Source organism: Scyliorhinus torazame, chromosome 18 (genome assembly GCF_047496885.1).
Source record: "Scyliorhinus torazame isolate Kashiwa2021f chromosome 18, sScyTor2.1, whole genome shotgun sequence".
Lineage (NCBI taxonomy): Eukaryota > Metazoa > Chordata > Chondrichthyes > Carcharhiniformes > Scyliorhinidae > Scyliorhinus > Scyliorhinus torazame.
This window is the reverse complement of record NC_092724.1, coordinates 3,111,468-3,128,631: the sequence shown is the minus strand read 5'-3', so window position 1 is coordinate 3,128,631 and position 17,164 is coordinate 3,111,468. Positions and strand designations below refer to the sequence as shown.

Sequence of the window (17,164 nt, the reverse complement as noted above, 5' to 3'; positions counted from 1 at the left end):
AACATCTACCAATTCCTTCTCTTTGGTGAATACTGATGCAAAGTATTCATTTAGTACCTCGCCCATTTCCTCTGGCTCCACACATAGATTCCCTTGCCTAGCCTTCAGTGGGCCAACCCTTTCCCTGGCTACCCTCTTGCTTTTTATGTACGTGTAAAAAGCCTTGGGATTTTCCTTAACCCTATTTGCCAATGACTTTTCATGACCCCTTCTAGCCCTCCTGACTCCTTGCTTAAGTTCCTTCCTACTTTCCTTATATGCCACACAGGCTTCGTCTGTTCCCAGCCTTTTAGCCCTGACAAATGCCTCCTTTTTCTTTTTGACGAGGCCTACAATATCACTCGTCATCCAAGGTTCCCGAAAATTGCCGTATTTATCTTTCTTCCTCACAGGAACATGCCTGTCCTGTATTCCTTTCAACTGACACTTGAAAGCCTCCCACATGTCAGATGTTGATTTGCCCTCAAACATCCGCCCCCAAGCTATGTTCTTCAGTTCCCGCCTAATATTGTTATAATTAGCCTTCCCCCAATTTAGCACATTCATCCTCGGACCACTCTTATCCTTGTCCACCAGTACTTTAAAACTTACTGAATTGTGGTCACTGTTACCGAAATGCTCCCCTACTGAAACATCTACCACCTGGCCGGGCTCATTCCCCAATACCAGGTCCAGTACCGCCCCTTCCCTAGTTGGACTGTTTACATATTGTTTTAAGAAGCCCTCCTGGATGCTCCTTACAAACTCCGCCCCGTCTAAGCCCCTGGCACTAAGTGAGTCCCAGTCAATATTGGGGAAGTTGAAGTCTCCCATCACCACAACCCTGTTGTTTTTACTCCTTTCCAAAATCTGTCTACCTATCTGCTCCTCTATCTCCCGCTGGCTGTTGGGAGGCCTGTAGTATACCCCCAACATTGTGACTGCACCCTTCTTATTCCTGATCTCTACCCATATAGCCTCACTGCCCTCTGAGGTGTCCTCTCGCAGTATAGCTGTGATATTCTCCCGAACAAGTAGCGCAACTCCGCCTCCCTTTTTACATCCCCCTCTATCCCGCCTGAAACATCTAAATCCTGGAACGTTTAGCTGCCAATCCTGCCCTTCCCTCAACCAGGTCTCTGTAATGGCAACAACATCATAGTTCCAAGTAGTAATCCAAGCTCTAAGTTCATCTGCCTTACCCGTAATGCTCCTTGCATTAAAACATATGCACTTCAGGCCACCAGACCCGCTGTGTTCAGCAACTTCTCCCCGTCTGCTCTGCCTCAGAGCCACACTGTCCCTATTCCCTAGTTCTCCCTCAATGCTCTCACCTTCTGACCTATTGCTCCCGTGCCCACCCCCCTGCCATACTAGTTTAAACCCTCCCGTGTGACACTAGCAAACCTCACGGCCAAGATATTTATGCCTCTCCGGTTTAGATGCAACCCGTTCATCTTATACAGGTCACACCTGCCCCGGAAGAGCTCCCAGTGGTCCAGATAACGGAAACCCTCCCTCCTACACCAGCTGTTTAGCCACGTGTTTGTCTGCTCTATCTTCCTATTTCTAGCCTCACTGGCACGTGGCACAGGGAGTAATCCCGAGATTACAACCCTCGAGGTCCTGGCTTTTAACTTTCTGCCTAGCTCCCTGAACTCCTGCTGCAGGACCTCATGCCCCTTCCTGCCTATGTCGTTAGTACCAATATGTACAACGACCTCTGCCTGTTTGCCCTCCCCCTTCAGGATTCCCTCTACCCGTTCGGAGACATCCTGGACCCTGGCACCAGGGAGGCAACATACCATCCTGGAGTCTCTTTCACGTCCACAGAAGCGCCTATCTGTGCCCCTGACTATAGAGTCCCCTATTACTATTACTCTTCTGCGCTTTGACCCTCCCTTCTGAACATCAGAGCCAGCCGTGGTGCCACTGCTCTGGCTGCTGCTGTTTTCCCCTGATAGGCTATCCCCCCCGACAGTATCCAAAGGGGTATATCTGTTCGAGAGGGGGACAACCACAGGGGATTCCTGCACTGACTGCCTGCCCTTTCTGGTGGTCACCCATTTCTCTGCCTGCACCTTGGGTGTGACCACATTTACATAACTGCGATCTATGACGCTTTCCGCCACCTGCATGCTCCTAAGTGCATCCAATTGCTGCTCCAACCGAACCATGCGGTCTGTGAGGAGCTGCAGTTGGGTGCACTTTCTGCAGATGAAGCCATCCGGGACGCTGGAAGCCTCCCGGATCTGCCACATCTCACAGTCAGAGCACAGCACCCCTCTAACTGACATTGCGTCAATTAATTAAAATTAAAATTTGTCTTTTTTTTTTAAATACTTTTTTTAAAAATTGCAAAGTTACTGTCAACTATCTGTTTCCTAGCACTAGATTTCTAATAGAAATGCGATAGCTAACTATGCCTCTATTCTTTTTTCCAAAGTGCAAGACCTCGCACTTGCCCACGTTGAATTTCATCAGCCACTTGGACCACTCTCCTAAACTGTCTAAATCTTTCTGCAGCCTCCCCACCTCCTCCATACTACCTGCTATAGGTTGATACTATCCTATTTATAATTAAGGCATTGTCCTTCAATTATTTGGGAGGATTCCGTGTTAAGGGTCAAGAATCCGACATCGGGGTCAATAGAGGGTGCCGACCCTATATTGGGTCAGGAACAGTCATGTGACATCAATTGTGTCTTCTTTGGCCAGTTGTTGTCGAGAGAGTAGCCTTGATGTCTAATCAAAGATGGTGGACAGGCTCCTTCCATGCTGGAGAGCCTCAAGGGACAATAGAAGGCTCTCCATCACGGAAGGAGCTGCAGCTTGCTGTTAAGGAGAAAGGGAGGACACCTCCGTCTTTAGGGGCTGTCTCAAACTACTTTTAAACGTTTGAAATAAAAAATGGCCAGAGTTGCCACGCTGTCATTGTGGAGGGGAAATCCCGACACAGTGTGACCTGTGTCAACAGCTGTGACCAAGTAAGTGGGGTGGGGAGGGCGGTTGGGGTGTGGTCTTAGCGTTTGCCTGGGGAAATGGTGCTCCATATAGTTCCCAGGAGGCAGCCTCTAGGCAGCTTTTGTGTTCCTGCGGGGAGGATAGTGCCAGAAGACATCAGGAAAATGGCAGTTGGCTCCTGATAAATGTCCTTTCAGTTATGTTAAACAGCCACCTGTGCTGGCAGGTGAGTAGATGCTCCACCCCTCATCCAGCCTGTGGAAAGGTGGCTCAGGAACTGGGTGCTGCTGGCAAACTAGCGCCAGGCCAATGGCACAATCCTATGCACCCGCCTGCCTTCGTTCCTCAGTGACGAATCCCCAGTTGTACATACTGGGATAAGCATTTGGGGCTATCAACAAATGGAACACACAGCACTAAACACTGCTTCCAGGTGCTGGAATGCAGGCTCATTTCTAATCAGGTCTCAACTCCACTCCAGAATATGCCAGTGCTTCTATTGTTGATTCAGGCCCTCGTGCAAACAGTCAAAATGAAAACATGTGCGTGTACATTGGGGGTGATGTTAGTACAGAGAGGTGTTTATTTGAACTGTGCAATAATGGTACCTGTGTGTTGACATTAATGAAGAGTTAGCCAATTTTTGTCCACACTCCACAAGTTGCTTCTTGCAGTACCAAGTGTTACGTATATTAACACATGAATCCAGAGCTAAATGCAATTATCAAGATACATTGTTGTCTGAGAACTGCCCATTTAGGTGAACATCAAAGATCCCATGACATGATTTAAAGAGGAGTAGCGAATTCCCACGTCTTTCCCAACATTCCACCCCCTACCAAACCACCAACATAAAAATTATTTAGTCAGTTGTCCATTTGTTGTTTGTGAAACTGTTGCATGGAACTTGGCTGCTGAATTTTCCTGCATAACCAGTGAGTCCACTTTTAATTAGTAACTGACTGGTTGCAAAGACCTTGGAACAATTACCAGTTCTGTATTCTTTCAAGAAGGAGTTCGATATAGCACTTGGGGCTCAAGGGATCACAGGAAATGGGGGGTGGGGGGTCAGGTTATTGAGTTAGTCACGATCATAGTGAATGGCAGAGCAGGTTCGAAGGGCCGAATGGCCCCCTCCTGCTCCTAGTTTCTATGTATGAGTCACACTGTTTAGTATTGTTGCCTGTTTTCTCTTTGGCTTCTGTGAACGATTTTTAATTGCAAATAAGATTGATTGGTATAAATCTGAACCACGTTATGATGTTTACCAATTTCAGAATTGATCAGGGGGCATCAGGCATGTTCTCAATTAAGTAGCTCACCAAGTCAAGATTAACTATTAAATGCGGCTGCACTAAATCATTGCAACAGAATTTGAAAGAGGAAGTTCAGGCCACAGAGTCAGTTTTAAGCTCTTGATTGTTGGAAAATACCCAAATCTTGCAGTCTTCTTGATTTTAATGCTGGCGTGGTGGAGGATGGTTCTCAATGTGATTCAGCTGGGCGTCAGTTCAGCAATGGCCTCTTCAGTCACCACCTCTGCCCCAGGCATCCCTTATGTTCCCTGTTCTTTCCACTGAGATCAGCCGGAACGTACGTCTGGATTTTCGGTGCATTGTAATCCACAGAACTGGTTTCCTCCCTCTCAATAGCTTGCAGCCTCTGTGTGAAATAAATATAGCTTACCATTGTTGTAATGATGTGACTGAGGCAGAAACCCAGCTTTCATTTTACCTCAATAACTTTGAAACTGTGAAAGTATAACTCCACACACCAGAGTTCAGTTGTCTTCAATAACTTCATCACCCAGATTCCAGATGGCCTCCTTAAAATGAGAAGTGCTCAGCGTGAGGGGCAAGGACGCAGATTTCACATGTAGACTCTCAGATCCTATGACGTTGGAATAGTGCCCAGGCACAGCCTGTCACTCGCAGTAAATGCACTAAAATAAAATGAGTGGGGTTGAAGTTCCTCAACCTTTTCGGGGACTTTCCAATATAACTCCAACATAACAAAAAAATAATAATAATTAGGCCAGGACCCAGACGTACCAGACAAAAACTAGAGAAACAACAATCTTTAGCTATTTGTGCTATCTCCTCAGGGGTTCTTACTGAACTCAATGGAGACAGATGTCAAAGTAACTGCTGATTCGCTATCACTCATTTCACATTGGGTTAGGGCTGAAGTCACTCATTGGCCAGACCAGGTGAGAACAGAAGATATCTTTCCTTAACAAATATATGTAAACAAGTTGGATTTTTAGACAATCTGACAGTTTCACGATCAGCTTTTATTTTACTTCTAGATTTTAAAAATTGCCTTTAATTCTCATACTGCCATGGTGGAGCTATGGACTACCATTCTCTGGATTATTCGTCCATTGATACACTACATAGAACATAGAACATGCAGTGCAGAAGGAGGCCTTTTGGCCCAACAAGTCTGCACCAACCCACTTAAGCCCTCACTTCCACCCTATCCCCGTAACCCAATAACCACTGCTAACCTTTTTGGTTACTGAGGGCAATTTATCATGGCTAATCCACCTAACCTGCACGTCTTTGGACAGTGGGAGGAAACCGGAGCACCCGGAGGAAACCCACGCAGACACGGGGAGAATGTGCAGACTCCGCACAGACAGTGACCCAGCGGGGAATCGAACCTGGGATCCTGGCGATGTGAAGCCACAGTGCTATCTATCCACTTGTGCTACCGTGCTGCCCCTTAAAAACTACGATCCCTTAAAAGTTGTACTTTCTGATAATTGTGGGTTCTTCTAAAATCATTACAGCTGAAGAGTGAGGGATAACACAAAATAACATAGTGCTGAACGTTCAAATTCAGATTCACTGGGTTACCAACAAAAAGGCCAAGAAGGTCGAAGCTGAATATCACTGTTCTGTATTGCGGTTGATCGCCTCAGCCTGGGCGGTTAGGAGTGTTGTGGTTGGCGTCAACGTTTTGGACTTAAGAGGGAGAAGATCACCACTGGGTGCCCAACCGGATGTTCTGTATATAATAATAATCTTTATTGTCACAAGTAGGCTTGCAATAACACTGCAATGACGTTACTGTAAAAAGCTCCTAGTCGCCACATTCCGGCACCTGTTCACACAGAGGGTGAATTCAGAATGTCCAAATAACCTAACAGCATGTCTTTCGGGACTTGTGGGAGGGCAGCACGGTAGCACAGTGGTTAGCACTGTGGCTTCACCGCTCCAGGGTCCCAGGTTCGATTCCCAGCCTGGGTCACAGTCTGTGCGGAGTCTGCACGTTCTTCCCGTGTGTGCGTGGGTTTCCTCCGGATGCTCCGGTTTCCTCCCACAGTCCAAAGATGTACCGGTTAGGTAGATTGGCCATGATAAATTGTCCTTAGTGTGCAAAATAGGTGAGGTGGGTTACTGGGTTATAGGGATAGGGCTGGTGCAGACCCGATGGGCCGAATGGCCTCCTTCTGCACTGTAAATTCTATGAAACCGGAGCACCCGGAGGAAACCCACGCAGACACGGGGAGAATTCTGCAGATTCCGCACAGACAGTGACCCAAGCCGGGAATCGAACCTGGGATCCTGGCGCTGTGAAGCAACAGTGCTAACCACTGCTACCGTGCCATCCACGTGCGGACTAGAGGCGAAAATAGGTTTGGATTCCGAGGTGATGGTCTCCCACAGTCCATTGGTCTGTCACATGCTGACGATTATAACATGAGAATAAACCACTTGTGTGAGATAACAAAGGACAGAGCAAGTGTTTGTGCTTTCAAGGCAGCAGGGGGAAATATTAGAGAAAGAATACGCAGCTATGATACAATAGGAATCATAATTTGGGGCTTTTAAATTGAGGTTTAAATTGCCTTGACCGCTTGACCCTTTTCATGTTGCCAAACTGCCTGTCTAATGGTAAGTTGGAAATGTGAGAGACTTTCCTGCAAATGTGCAACAGGAAACTCCATGTCATGTTTGAGCCTTTCCAGAATCTCCTCACCCTCACCATTGACTCAATCCCCTTTGCTGATCCAAACTGTGGGAAACCTTGGCATCTTGTTCAATCCACGGCTAGGCTTCAAACCCCATAACCAATTCATCTTCATGAAGATTGTCTTTCACTTTTACAATGCTGCTCGATCTTCTTGTCATTGTCAACTCTATTCCCTCGTCCAACCTACTCTTTGTCAGCTGTCTGACCTTTACCCTCTATAAACCCAAGTGGTTTAGTCATGCTCACTTGTACACTGGCTTCCACGTATCAAATTTAAAATCTTCATCTTTTTCTTCAAGCTGTTCGATGAGCTCACTGCTCCCCAGCCCCACCTTTACTGAGTCACATCTCTGACCACGCCTTGTGTCTCCGCTCTCCCTGCTCCACCTTCAGTGACAGAGCCTTTAGCTTCTTCAGACCCAATTGGGATCTCCCTCCCCAAATCCTTCTGTCTTTTACCTCTAGTTACAGCGCTAAACCCTCCCTTTAATCAGTTCCCCCGTTCCTTCACAAATTCTAACTTCTCATCCCTTTTCAGTTCTACAAAGAGAAGCCTCTATGTTAAAAATGCTTCAGAAATCTAAGTTATTCTTGGTCTAATGTACCAGAATTCATGATAGTGAGTATCTGATGAACCCAACAATGGCTACTTTAACCAAACCAAGGATTTGTTTATTACAATCAGTAGAGTTAGTGTGTGTGTGTTCGTGTGCGGAGGTCCTGCCTTGCTACATGATGCGCAATCAATTGCACAAAGACGCAGATTGGGTACAACTGTGGCTTTATTACAGTCAGATGCGTGGCCTCCTGCTGCAGCTGGTGAAATGGCAGGGCAGTGGAGGTCATGCATATTTATACAGATCTTAGTGGGCGGAGCCAGCCAGCAGGGGCTACCGGCGAACCTGTAGTGCAGGTCCAACCTTACATCCCCTAATACAGTAGTTCACCACATTCACCCCCTGTTAAAAATGATTCCGGCGGGGGTGACGTGAAACTATATACAATTAGTGCAATTACGTACAGTAGTCGGGAAAGAAAAGTCCATGTTGACGGTCCGGAGTCCGTCAAAGGTTCAGCCGGTCCGGTGCTTTGGTGCTTCGTTGAGAGCGGCGTAACGGTGGGGGCGAAGTCGGTGTTGGCGGTGGTGGAGGTGGCACTGATGGCGGTGGTGGTGGTGTTGATGCTGGCCAGTCATCGGGGAACTCCGGGAGAATGCCAAAATCCTCTTCGTCCTCTTGTGCGAAAAGGAGGGGGGGGGGGGGTTGTCTGGTGGGGTCAGTGTTGGTGGCGCAGTGGGAGGGGGGGGCGCATGGGTGGGGGAGTGTGTTGGGGTGGAACCTGATGGTGCCAGGTCCCTGAGTGAGATAGTATCTTGGCGGCCATTGGGGAACTCCACGTAGGCATATTGAGGGTTGGCGTGGAGCAGGTGAACCCTGTCCACCCAGGGGTCCGTCTTGTGGAGTCGGACGTGCCAACGGAGAAGGACCTGTCCTGGAGCAGCGAGCCAAGTCTGGAGCGACACCCCGGATGTGGAATTCCTGGGGAAGGTAAAAACACGTTCATGGGGTGTGGTATTAGTGGCGGTGCACAATAGTGACCAGATGGAGTGTCGAGCATCAGGGAGGACCTCCTGCCAGCGAGAGGCTGGGAGGTTCCTGGACCATAGGGCCAGCTGGACGGCCCTCCAAACCATCCCATTCTCCCGTTCTACTTGCCCGTTTCCCCGGGGGTTGTAGCTGGTCGTCCTGCTGGAGGCAATACCCCTGCTGAGCAAGAACTGATGCAGCTCATCGCTCATGAATGAGGATCCCCTGTCACTGTGGATGTAAGCGGGGAAACTGAACAGAGCGAAGATGGTGTTGAGGGCCTTGATGACGGTGGCAGACGTCATATCGGGGCATGGGATGGCGAGGGAGAATCTGGAGTACTCATCGACCACATTGAGAATGTACGTGTTACGGTCGGTGGAGGGGAGGGCGCGTAACGGTGGCGTTCAAAGGGGCGGGAACCTTCAACAGGCGCGACCGGTCTGACAGGTAGAAGTGCGGCTTGCACTCCGCACAGACCTGGCAGTCCCTGGTGACTGTCCTTACTTCCTCGACGGAGTAGGGCAGATTGCGAGCGTTGACCAGATGGTACAATCGAGTGACCCCCGGGTAACAAAGGCTGTTTTGTAGGTCCCGGAGTTGGTCCACTTGTGCGCTGGCACATGTACCTCGGGAGAGGGCGTCTGGGGGATCATTGAGTTTACCGGGGCGATACAAGATCTCGTAATTATAGGTGGAGAGCTCGATTCTCCACCGCAAGATTTTATCATGTTTGATCTTGCCCCGCTGTGTGTTATTGAGCATGAAGGCTACCGACCGTTGGTCAGTGAGGAGAGTGAATCTCTTACGGGCCAGGTAATGCCTCCAATGCCGCACAGCTTCAACGATAGCTTGGGCGTCCTTTGCGACGGATGAGTGTCGAATTTCAGAGGCATGAAGGGTGCGGGAAAATAATGCCACGGGTCTGCCTGCCTGGTTTAGAGTGGCGGCAAGGGCGACGTCTGAAGCGTCGCTTCCTACTTGAAAAGGCAATGACTCGTCCACTGCGCACATCCCGGCCTTGGCGATGTCTGCTCTGATGCGGGCGAAAGCGAGTTGTGCCTCGCCGCGAGGGGGAATTGGGTGGACTGAATGAGTGGGCGGGCCTTGTCCGCATAGTTTGGGACCCACTGAGCGTAGTAGGAAAAGAACCCCAGGCAGCGTTTGAGGGCCTTGGGGCAGTGGGGGAGGGGAAGCTCCATGAGGGGGCGCATGCGGTCGGGGTCGGGCCCGAGAGGTCCGTTTTGGACTATATAGCCGAGAATGGCTAACCAGGTCGTGCTGAACACACACTTCTCTTTGTTATAGGTCAGATTGAGAAGAATGGCAGTGCGGAGGAATTTATCGAGGTTGGCATCGTGGTCCTGCTGGTCATGGCTGCAGATGGTGACATTATCTAAGTACAGAAAGGTGGCCCGCAAATCGTACTGGTCAACCATTCGGTCCATCTCTCTTTGGAAGACCGAGATCCCATTTGTGACACCGAAAGGGACCCTAAGGAAGTGGTAGAGGCGACCATCCGCCTCGAAGGCCGTGTATGGCCGGTCCAACTTCCGGATGGGGAGCTGGTGGTAGGCGGATTTCAGGTCAATTGTTGAGCAGACCCGGTACTGCGCAATCTGATTGACCATATCAGATATGCGTGGGAGGGGGTACGCGTCGAGCTGCGTGTACCGATTGATGGTCTGGCTGTAGTCCATGACCATCCTGTATTTCTCCCCAGTATTAACCACTACCACTTGGGCTCTCCGGGGCTGTTGCTGGCCTCGATGATACCCTCCTTAAGCAGCCGCTGGACTTCGGACCTGATGAAGGTCTTGTCCTGGGTGCTGTACCGTCTGCTCCTGGTGGCAACGGGCTTGCAATCCACAGTTAGATTGGCAAAAAGGGAGGGGGGAATCGACCTTGAGGGTCGCGAGGCCGCAAATGGTAAGGGGGGGTAGGGGCCCGCCGAATTTGAGGGTGATGCTCTAGAGATTGCACTGGAAGTCCAGGCCCAACAGGAGTGCAGCGCAGAGATTAGGAAGGACATAGAGGCGGAAGTTACTAAATTCTATGCCCTGGACAGTGAGGGTGACTGTGCAGAAAACTTGGTTCGGGATGGAGTGGGATCTGGAGGCTAGGGAGATCCTTTGATTAGCGTGGTTGGACCGCGAGGGGGCAGCGCCTTACTGTATCTGGGTGAACGAAGCTTTTGGTGCTCCCGGAGTCCAGAAGGCACGAGGTCGCGTGGCCGATGATTTTCACCGTCGTCGACGCGGTGGCTAGGTTGTACGGGCGAGATTGGTCCAGCGTCATCGAAGCGAACTGCGGGTAGTCGCCAGATGCTTCGGATGGCAAGCGTGTGCGATTCCGATCTTTGGATGTCCGAAGGCCCTGTGGGGAACAAGATGGCGGTGCCCATGGTGCGCACATTGCGGGGTCGGGACAAGATGGTGGCGCCCATGGTGCGCACATGGCCGAACGGGGACAAGATGGCGGCTCCCATTGTGGGTTTGGTGTGGGGGAGCGGGCAATAGCGGGCACAATCGCAGCGACTGCGTGGGCCTGGCACACAGCCGCAAAGTGGCTCTTCTTACTGCAGGATTTACAAACGGCAGTGCGGGCCGGGCAGTGTTGGCGGGGGTGCTTCTGTTGACCGCAGAAGTAGCAGCGGGGACCCCCGGGGTGCGCGGATTGGCGTGCGGCGCAGGCGTATTGGGAAGGCAAGGCCCCAGCTGAGGAGGTCGTCGGCGGGGTCCAGGATCGGTAGGAAGGGGTAGAAGGGTGGGCAGCGCGGCAGGAGGGGTAGGACTGTACATTACGGGATGCGACCATCATGGAGAGCGCCACGGCCTTCGTCTCCGCCAGTTCGAGCGTGGCCCCTTCCAGTAATCGTTCTCGGATGCGGTCCGACGCAATCCCCATCACGAAAGCCTCGCGCATGAGGAGATTCACGTGTTCAGCAGCCGTAACGGCCTGGCAATCACAGTCCCGGATGAGTGGAATTAGGGCCCGGCAGAAGTCTTCGATGGATTCAACAGGTAGTTGTGAGCGGGTGGCGAGTACAAGCCTGGCGAAGAGCCTGTTCGTCTTCTGAGCATATGGTTCTTTAAGGAGTGCCATTGCTTTCGCGTAATTTGTGGCGTCTTGGATCAATGGGAACACACTGGAGCTCAGTCTGGAGTACAGGACGTTTACCTTCTGAGCCTCCGTTGGCGCGGGGTCCGCCGCGTTGATGCAAGCCTCGAAACATGCTAGCCAGTGAGTAAAGTCTTCCCTGGCGTCGGGCGAGTGCGGATCCAGCTGCAGGCGATCGGGGTTGATTCTGATATCCATTCTGTGGAAAAATCTGACTGCAATAAACTGATGCGCAATCAATTGCACAAAGACACAGATTGGGTACAACTGTGGCTTTATTACAGTCAGATGCGTGGCCTCCTGCTGCAGCTGGCGAAATGGCAGGGCAATGGAGGTCATGCATATTTATACAGTTCTCCGTGGGCAGAGCCAGCCGGCAGGGGCTACCGGCGAACCTGTAGTGCAGGTCTTACCTTACATCCCCTAACACAGTGGTTCACCACACTACACTTGCTCCACCCTGAAGGGATATATTAAATTTTTGCCCTGTATCTGAGCTAACCTGACCTTTATAATTGATGACACTGATCTTTTAATGAAACAATTGCAGCACAGCGCGGCACGGTGGCACAGTGGTTAGCACTGCTGCCTCACAGCACCAGGGACCCGAGTTCAATTCCGGGTCACTGTCCGTGTGGAGTTTGCACATTCCCTCCATGTCTGCGTGGGTCTTGCCCCCACAACCCAAAGATGTGCAGCGTAGGTGGATTGGCCACGCTAAATTGGCCCTTCATTGGAAAAAAAATGAATTGGGCACTTTAAATTTTAAAAAAGAAAAAAAACAATTGCAGCTGGGTTGGACCTTGGGGTCTAAAAAGCATGGAGCCACCAGGCATGCTAAAGGACTAGTGCTAAATGAGGCAAAAATGCTAAATGTTTGAGGATAATTCAATGACTGACCACAAAAATGTTTTCTGTTGATTATAAGCCACAAAATCATATGGTTTGCATATTCTTTTAATCATGATGCAGCTACAATACATTACATTATGACAAATGGGAAGTAATGTGGGACTTGAATAGGCAAGTGTTGTACACAGTGAGGGTCCAGGGAAATCTGGAGATCCATCAGGCAGATCCTTGTTGAGACACTGGGGATCTGGCCTACCAGCTACAGAGCTGGTGAGTGACCCACACTGTCTCTTTTCAGGGACGCCTACCAAGCCACACACCGTTCAGGCAGCGCTGAGTCCAGAGAGGGCCTTCCCCTGGAGTCAAGACCCCTGGAGGCGGAAGTCTCACCTAGCCTCTGATTGGCTGTCAGCTCGTTCTCTGCAGTGTCTCTGGTGAGGCCGTGGCTGCTGAGTCCTAGGACCACTGAGCAACCCAGGCCACAGATAAATGGGGGAGGGGGTTAGGGTTAAGGGGCCATTGTGGTTTCACAGGGTGGGGCTCACAGGGGTGCAGTTGTGTTGGCAGCAAGGGCAGGGGTTACGATTCTCAGTGGCCCCTCCCGCCCCTTCCTGATGTCCAGTCCCTCGGTCAGGCAGCCAGTACCCACAGAGGTGATAAGCTGGTCGGACAGTTTTAGCTACCATGCATGCTGCATTGGGAAGGCCTTCCAGCTGCTGTGTTAAAACCAGCCAGCGGCAGGAAGAGGCTGTTCGTTCACCATCACCATCCACCTGCCCTTTTCACCTCCAAGCTCCCCACAAGAGAGAGCACTCGATTCTGCCCTGTATTCCTAAAGTATAACAATAATTATACTTCATTGGCTGGGAAGCACTTTGGGACATCCTGATGTTGCAAAAGGCACTATATAAATGCAACTTCTTTCCTGTGCGTGAGTAAGCTATTTTTTGGTATGATTGTTCATAAATGCTGCTGTATTCAACGTTTCCACTTTATGCTGAGGCCAGTAGGACAATGAGATAATACTTTATTTGGGAACATGTGGAGATGAATACTGTGTTTTCGCTATACCGTACAATTAATGGACAGAATCCTCTGTTAAAGACTGCCTTTTTATTCTGAATGATTGGCCAGTGATTGGCCGATGCTTTGTTAAGATTCTCTGACACAGGGATGGCACGGTGGCCCAGTGGTTAGCACTGCTGCCTCACGGTGCTGAAGACCCAGGTTTCGATCCCGGCTCCTGGTCACTGTCCGTGTGGAGTTTGCACATTCTCCCCCGTGTCTGCGTGGGTCTCACCCCAGCAACCCAAAGATATGCAGGGTAGGTGGATTGGCCACGCTAAATCGCCCCTTCATTGGAAAATGTTTTTAAAAATTCTCTGTCACAACTGGTTGTGCAGTTGCTATACCTTGTAAAGTTCAGCAAGCAGCAGTGATTCAGGCACCTGAAGCTGTGCTTGGGATTGCAGGGAGGAAGTGCTCTTGTGGTATTGTCGCTGGACTAGTAACCCAGAGACTCAGGGTAATGCTCTGGCACCCGATTCAAATCCCACCGTGGCAGATGGTGGCATTTCAATTCAATGAAAATTTGGAATTAAAAGTCTAACTATGACCATGGAAACAATGTCAATTTTCATAAAACCCCACCTGGTTCACGAATGCCCTTTAGGGAAGAAATCTGCCATCCTTACCTGGCCTGGCCTACATGTGTAGCAATGTGGCTGACTCTTAACCCCAGTCAGTTCAAACATTATCAGGTTATGGCCCCAGCCCACATCCAATGAATTTTTAAAAAAGATTGCAACTCTCACCTTTCATCAAAAACCTGGGAACTGTACATGAGCCTTCAATGGAATTATGGTTACAGGGGATAAACATTGACTCCTACTTTGCATCAATCCATTGTGACCCTTCAAATATTGGTGGATCTGTGATTTGCTGTAAAGTTAATGAGTCATGGCAGCCATGAGCAACATGATTCAGTGTCTGTGGTCACAAATAGCTGCACTTTGTTCATGAAAGAACAAAGGATAGGGTCCATATGGTCACGTAGGTGGGCCAATAATGCCTGAACTTTGGGCGATCCAACCAGATGGCAAAGGCACAAGATTGTCTCGTGTAGCTTGTGATAAATGTTACATATTATATTTTATATTTGTTGCAATAATGTTATTTTTTAAAATCTTGGTTTAAGCTACATCCAGGCAGTATGCCTGCTAAAGCTGTGATTAATGCTATGAGATAATCACTGGTTTTAACCATTTACTTGTTTACAGATAGATGGGTAATGGAACATTGTTTTGATTTTGGAGTATTCCTGGTGTGAACAAAGAACAAAGAACAAAGAAATGTACAGCACAGGAACAGGCCCTTCGGCCCTCCAAGTCCGTGCCGACCATGCTGCCCGACTAAACTACAATCTTCTACACTTCCTGGGTCCGTATCCCTCTATTCCCATCCTATTCATGTATTTGTCAAGATGCCCCTTAAATGTCACTATCGTCCCTGCTTCCACCACCTCCTCCGGTAGCGAGTTCCAGGCACCCACTACCCTCTGCGTAAAAAAACTTGCCTCGTACATCTACTCTAAACCTTGCCCCTCTCACCTTAAACCTATGCCCCCTAGTAATTGACCCCTCTACCCTGGGGAAAAGCCTCTGACTATCCACTCTGTCTATGCCCCTCATAATTTTGTAGACCTCTATCAGGTCTCCCCTCAACCTCCGTCGTTCCAGTGAGAACAAACCGAGTTTATTCAACCGTTCTTCATAGCTAATGCCCTCCATACCAGGCAACATTCTGGTAAATCTCTTCTGATCATTTATGAAGGATGGTACTGGTATGAACCTGACTTTAGAAAACTCCAAAGTGTATCATGGAGTTCACCTGACCCACAACCGTTTATATATTTTGGTTATGAGGAGCAAAAGGTGTTTATCAACAAGAGGCTTTAAGCACTTTTAAACAAAACAAAGTTTATTCTACAGATTCAGTTAACATTTTATATACACACACCGTAAGCACTTTTTATCAACTACAAATATAAATTCCCGACACAGCTACAGTTCTCTCTCTATATGTATAACCCTTAATAACGTTCCTTTCTGCTGTTTCAACTTGATAACAACATCCAATAAACCCAGGAAAACCCTTTTAACAAAACAGTAAGTTTGAATTCTTTACAGTAAACAGTTATCACTTTTAAATTATCAAGTGATCTGGACACCTTTTAACATCCAGAGAGAGAGAGAGAAGAAAGCCTTCTTTTTCTGAATCCAGCTTCCAACAGTATAAACCAAAAGTAAAACTCATCACCACAGCCAGCTCCCAGCTCAAAATGAAAATGAAAGAAAAACCCAGAGCCACAGCCAGCTCCCAGCTCAAAACGAAAGAAAAACCCAGAGCCACAGCAAGGTTCCAGCTTAAAATTAAAGAAAAACCCAGGGCCACAGCCCAGCTCCACCCACACAATGGCATCACTGAAGCCATGTGATAATACCAAACATTTCTTAAAGGGACACTCATATGACAGTCCTTAGACCTGGATAAATAGGTCTAAGTGAGACATCTTAGTGGGAGAGATCGAAGAATGCCTTATGTTGCAATTATAAAGGGTGGAGCCAGGTCAATCTGTAGTTTTGCAGTTTATCAGATGATTTTGTTCTGACAACAGTACGAAGTCTTACAACACCAGGTTAAAGTCCAACAGGTTTGTTTCGAAGTCACTAGCTTTCGGAGCGCTGCTCCTTCCTCAGGTGAAGATTCTAGTGACTTCGAAACAAACCTGTTGGACTTTAACCTGGTGTTGTAAGACTTCGTACTGTGCTCACCCCAGTCCAACGCCGGCATCTCCACATCATTTGTTCTGACAAGACAGGGCTTCAGTTGGTTCCCGGAAGGTCCGCTCCAAGGTCTTTGCACAGAGCAAAGCAAGCAAACCTGATTGTTAACTTTATTTCTAAGTGTTTTTTGAACTATATTGGTTTGCTTAATTGGAATATATATATAGAGTAGGTGTAGAGAGTAAGTTCAAGTTTTTTTCCTTTAATTTAAGAACTGTTTTAACTGTTTAAAGGTATTACATTGTTGCTAATATGATTGATTCTGTGTTTAAATTACAGTTTGTTTTAACATAAAAGATACCGATTGGTTGGTGTTGGTGTTCTCACTGGGGGTGAAGTATTCTTTCCTCAGTTTTACAAATTGAAAATTGTTGGGTTTCTCATCCAGGTTCCGAACACGCTGTTCCTTTTCCTGAGGCAGGCAAAGAATTGAGAGGCCAGGACAAATGAAATATATATCACCTGCTTGATACAACCCCATACGGCAGGTGGGAGATTAAACAGGCATTTCCTACTCTTAGATTATAAGGCAATACCCTCCAGAAACTGAATCTCTGATAAAGACATAAAGGGGCCTTTACAGAGCGAGAGGAACCCATGTTGAGACCCTTTCCACACTTCCATTAAATTTTCATCGAATCCCTAGAGTGCAGAAGGAGGCCATTTGGCCCATCGAGTCTACACTGAGACTCTGAAACAACACCCTACCCAAGCGCATGCCCCCGTCCTATCCCAGTAACCCCGCCTAACCTTTGGACACTAAGGGGCAATTTTAGCAAAGCCAATCCACCTAAGCTGCCCATCTTTGGACAGTGGGAGGAAGCCGGAGCACCTGGA

General features: G+C 48.7%; 1 long non-coding RNA gene across 1 annotated transcript; it reads right to left on the bottom strand.

Annotated features, from left to right (window-relative positions):
• Positions 1 to 4,193: 4,193 nt before the first annotated feature.
• LOC140394761 (uncharacterized) lies at positions 4,194 to 14,337 on the bottom strand. Its single transcript, XR_011935985.1, has 2 exons — positions 14,297 to 14,337; positions 4,194 to 4,605 (listed from the first exon to the last, which is right to left on the bottom strand). It is a non-coding gene; the product is annotated as an uncharacterized lncRNA (long non-coding RNA).
• Between the last annotated feature and the right edge of the window lie 2,827 nt (positions 14,338 to 17,164).